This window comes from Natator depressus, chromosome 28, assembly GCF_965152275.1.
Source record: "Natator depressus isolate rNatDep1 chromosome 28, rNatDep2.hap1, whole genome shotgun sequence".
Taxonomy (NCBI): domain Eukaryota; kingdom Metazoa; phylum Chordata; order Testudines; family Cheloniidae; genus Natator; species Natator depressus.
The window spans coordinates 8,636,348-8,641,347 of NC_134261.1; the positions used below are offsets into that span (position 1 = coordinate 8,636,348).

A 5,000-nucleotide genomic window follows, 5' to 3' on the forward strand; every position below is an offset into this window, starting at 1 on the left:
GGCAACCCGCTAGAGAAGAAGTCGGCGACCCAGACAGGGAGGGCGGCAGGGGTTACTGAGGCTCCAGCGAGAGGGCGGTACGTGGGTCCCACCGACAGCCGACGGAGGCTCCAGCACCCGGGGCCCGCGCCCCGGAGCGTGCCTGGAGAAGGACCGTCGGGCACGGCGGGGGACCGCAGCGCGCCCCTGCTCGCTCTCGCGACGTGTTTGGCCCTGCCGAGCCTCGCGGCTCCCTGGGTTTTCAGACCCCTGGGTGGGCTGCCGGAGCCGCTCGACCTCGCAGGGCGGAGATCTCGGCCGGCTGGCCCCACGGCGCGGAGGGCCGGGCACGCGCCCGGGCCCCCCCCCAAAGGAGGAAAGTCCCAATCGGCCCCAGGATCCGGGGACGCGAAGAGGAAGAGGGACCCGATCCGCCTGAACGCCAGACGCCCCCTGCGGTCGGGGGCGCCGGCCCGCGAAGGACCCTTCCCGTCGCGAACGTGAGCGCCACATCGATCGGAAGGCGAGAGAGGAGCGGGCCCCCCCTCCCTCCGGGGGGCGCCGACAGTCGGAGTTCGCATCCCGGCCACCGGGCCTGCACCGGGGGTGCGAGGGGACGACGGGGTCCCCGGAGGAAAAGAGCCGGAAAAGGGGGGGCTCGGGGGGGCCGGGGGCCGCCCCACCTGCCAACGTGCCCCTGTCCCCCCTCACAAGATCGGGTACAACGCGCAGATTGGTCCCCGAGGCTCATCTCTGGTTCTCACAGGTTCCGAAAAACCTGTTCTCAGAAATCTCCTCGCACCCGTCAAAATGAACTAGTCGAAAAATCCAACCGCCAATTTAGGGGGACCAATCTGAAATCCTATCCGACCTCCTGGTTCTCTCGGTCGGCCGAGGGCACTTTTGGCGACCCCATCCGGACTTCCGTGAGACTGCCGGCCATCAGGTCAACCCGTCACTTTGAATGGGGTTGACCTGATGGCCGAGCAGGGACTTAGACATTTTTTCAGCCTTTTCCTCGGGGTTGACCTGGTGTCCCGGGGGGACTTAGACATTTTTTTCAGCCTTTTCCTCCGGGTTGACCTGGTGTCCCGGGGGGACTTAGACATTTTTTCAGCCTTTTCCTCCGGGTTGACCTGGTGTCCCGGGGGGACTTAGACTTTTTTTCAGCCTTTTCCTCCGGGTTGACCTGGTGTCCCGGGGGGACTTAGACTTTTTTTCAGCCTTTTCCTCCGGGTTGACCTGGTGTCCCGGGGGGACTTAGACATTTTTTTCAGCCTTTTCCTCCGGGTTGACCTGGTGTCCCGGGGGGACTTAGACTTTTTTTCAGCCTTTTCCTCCGGGTTGACCTGGTGTCCCGGGGGGACTTAGACTTTTTTTCAGCCTTTTCCTCCGGGTTGACCTGGTGTCCCGGGGGGACTTAGACTTTTTTTCAGCCTTTTCCTCCGGGTTGACCTGGTGTCCCGGGGGGACTTAGACTTTTTTTCAGCCTTTTCCTCCGGGTTGACCTGGTGTCCCGGGGGGACTTAGACATTTTTTTCAGCCTTTTCCTCCGGGTTGACCTGGTGTCCCGGGGGGACTTAGACTTTTTTTCAGCCTTTTCCTCCGGGTTGACCTGGTGTCCCGGGGGGACTTAGACATTTTTTTCAGCCTTTTCCTCCGGGTTGACCTGGTGTCCCGGGGGGACTTAGACATTTTTTTCAGCCTTTTCCTCCGGGCTGACCTGGTGGCCGAGCGTCTCGCCGTCCGCGGCCGGAGCTAGAGATGCCCCCCCCCCCAGGCCAGCCTGCGAAGCCGCGGCCAGGATCGGGCCCCTGGAAGTCTGACTAAAAATTTTCACCGACCCCAAAAACGGTTAGGGGGGGCCTCATAAAGCCTCCGGAGCGAAAAAAAAAAAAACGGAAAAAAGGATCGGGCCCACCCGAGGCAGGGGAGTCAGTAAGGGAAAGGGGACGAGGCGGCCCGGAGCCGGGTGCCCGGAGCCGGGTGCCGGCGGCCAGGATCGGGCCCCTGGAAGTCTGAAAAATTTTTTTCACCGACCCCCAAAGTGGTATTGGGGGGGGCTCATAAAGCCTCCGGAGCGAAAAAAAAAAAAAACGGAAAAAAGGATCGGGCCCACCCGAGGCAGGGGAGTCAGTAAGGGAAAGGGGACGAGGCGGCCCGGAGCCGGGTGCCCGGAGCCGGGTGCCCGCGGCCAGGATCGGGCCCCTGGAAGTCTGAAAAAAATTTTTTCACCGACCCCCAAAGTGGTGTTGGGGGGGGCTCACGAAGCCTCCGGAGCGGAAAAAAAAAAACGGAAAAAAGGATCGGGCCCACCCGAGGCAGCGGAGTCAGTAAGGGAAAGGGGACGAGGCGGCCCGGAGCCGGGTGCCCGGAGCCGGGTGCCCGCGGCCAGGATCGGGCCCCTGGAAGTCTGAAAAAAAAATTTTCACCGACCCCCAAAGGGGTGTTGGGGGGGGGCTCATGAAGCCTCCGGAGCGAAAAAAAAAAACGGAAAAAAGGATCGGGCCCACCCGAGGCAGGGGAGTCAGTAAGGGAAAGGGGACGAGGCGGACCGGAGCCGAGTGCCTACGGCCATACCGGACGGAAGGCCCCCGATCCCGTCCGATCTCGGAAGGTAAACCGTCCCGGGCCTGGCTAGTACTTGGATGGGTGACCGCCTGGGAATCCCAGGTGCCGTAGGCAGCTTTTCCCGCTGCGAGCCAGCTCTCTCCTTTTCTGGGGAACAAGGGCAGGGTCGCCCTGCCAGGGGCCCTGGGGCTGAAGTCCCTGCCGGCCACCAGGTCAACCCGGAGCCTGCCCCTCTGCGGCCAGCAGGTCAACCCCATACCGGCAGGGGGTTGACCTGGTGGCCGGGAAGCAGAGCGGCCAGCAGGTCAACCCCATACATTCAGCGGGTTGACCTGGTGGACGGGAAGGAAAGCGGCCAGCAGGTCAACCCCATACTTTCAGCGGGTTGACCTGGTGGCCGGGAAGGAAAGCGGCCAGCAGGTCAACCCCATACATTCAGCGGGTTGACCTGGTGGCCGGGAAGGAAAGCGGCCAGCAGGTCAACCCCATACATTCAGCGGGTTGACCTGGTGGCCGGGAAGGAAAGCGGCCAGCAGGTCAACCCCATACATTCAGCGGGTTGACCTGGTGGCCGGGAAGGAAAGCGGCCAGCAGGTCAACCCCATACATTCAGCGGGTTGACCTGGTGGCCGGGAAGGAAAGCGGCCAGCAGGTCAACCCCATACATTCAGCGGGTTGACCTGGTGGCCCGAAAGCAAACCGGCCACCAGGTCAACCCGGAGCCTGCCCCCGCGGGCAGGGGCCAAGCGGACCCCCCTCCGCCCGGGCTTGCCCTGCTCCGAGCCGGGGCTTAATCCCCGTCCGGCCACCAGGTCAACCCGGAGCCTGCCCCTCTGCGGCCAGCAGGTCAACCCCATGCCGGCAGCGGGTTGACCTGGTGGCCGGGAAGGAAAGCGGCCACCAGGTCAACCCCATACTTTCAGCGGGTTGACCTGGTGGCCGGGAAGGAAAGCGGCCACCAGGTCAACCCCATACTTTCAGCGGGTTGACCTGGTGGCCGGGAAGGAAAGCGGCCAGCAGGTCAACCCCATACATTCAGCGGGTTGACCTGGTGGCCGGGAAGGAAAGCGGCCAGCAGGTCAACCCCATACATTCAGCGGGTTGACCTGGTGGCCGGGAAGGAAAGCGGCCAGCAGGTCAACCCCATACATTCAGCGGGTTGACCTGGTGGCCGGGAAGGAAAGCGGCCAGCAGGTCAACCCCATACATTCAGCGGGTTGACCTGGTGGCCGGGAAGGAAAGCGGCCAGCAGGTCAACCCCATACATTCAGCGGGTTGACCTGGTGGCCGGGAAGGAAAGCGGCCAGCAGGTCAACCCCATACATTCAGCGGGTTGACCTGGTGGCCGGGAAGGAAAGCGGCCAGCAGGTCAACCCCATACATTCAGCGGGTTGACCTGGTGGCCGGGAAGAAAAGCGGCCAGCAGGTCAACCCCATACATTCAGCGGGTTGACCTGGTGGCCGGGAAGGAAAGCGGCCAGCAGGTCAACCCCATACATTCAGCGGGTTGACCTGGTGGCCGGGAAGGAAAGCGGCCAGCAGGTCAACCCCATACATTCAGCGGGTTGACCTGGTGGCCGGGAAGAAAAGCGGCCAGCAGGTCAACCCCATACATTCAGCGGGTTGACCTGGTGGCCGGGAAGGAAAGCGGCCAGCAGGTCAACCCCATACATTCAGCGGGTTGACCTGGTGGCCGGGAAGGAAAGCGGCCACCAGGTCAACCCCATACAGGCAGCGGGTTGACCTGGTGGCCCGAAAGCAAACCGGCCACCAGGTCAACCCGGAGCCTGCCCCCGCGGGCAGGGGCCGGCATACCCCCGTCCGTCCGGGGTCGCCCTGCCCCGGGCTCCGGGCTTAAGTCCCGAGCGGCCACCAGGTCAACCCGGAGCCTGCCCCCGCGGGCAGGGGCCGGCGGACCCCCGTCCGTCCGGGGTCGCCCTGCCCCGGGCTCCGGGCTTATTCCCCGTCCGGCCACCAGGTCAACCCGGAGCCTGCCCCCGCGGGCAGGGGCCAGGCGGAGCCCCGTCCGTCCGGGGTCGCCCTGCCCCGGGCTCCGGGCTTAAGTCCCGAGCGGCCACCAGGTCAACCCGGAGCCAGCCCCCGCGGGCAGGGGCCGGCGGAGCCCCGTCCGTCCGGGGTCGCCCTGCCCCGGGCTCCGGGCTTAATTCCCGTCCGGCCACCAGGTCAACCCGGAGCCTGCCCCCGCGGGCAGGGGCCAGGCGGACCCCCGTCTGTCCGGGGTCGCCCTGCCCCGGGCTCCGGGCTTAATTCTCCTCCGGCCACCAGGTCAACCCGGAGCCTGCCCCCGCGGGCAGGGGCCAGGCGGACCCCCGTCCGTCCGGGGTCGCCCTGCCCCGGGCTCCGGGCTTAATTCTCCTCCGGCCACCAGGTCAACCCGGAGCCTGCCCCCGCGGGCAGGGGCCGGCGGAGCCCCGTCCGTCCGGGGTCGC

The 5,000-nt window shown here is 65.4% G+C and overlaps 1 non-coding gene across 1 annotated transcript; it reads left to right on the top strand.

Annotated features, from left to right (window-relative positions):
• Positions 1 to 2,545: 2,545 nt before the first annotated feature.
• On the top strand, positions 2,546 to 2,664 carry LOC141979102 (5S ribosomal RNA). The gene has a single exon (XR_012636530.1). It is a non-coding gene; the product is annotated as a 5S ribosomal RNA (ribosomal RNA).
• The last annotated feature ends 2,336 nt before the right edge of the window (positions 2,665 to 5,000 follow it).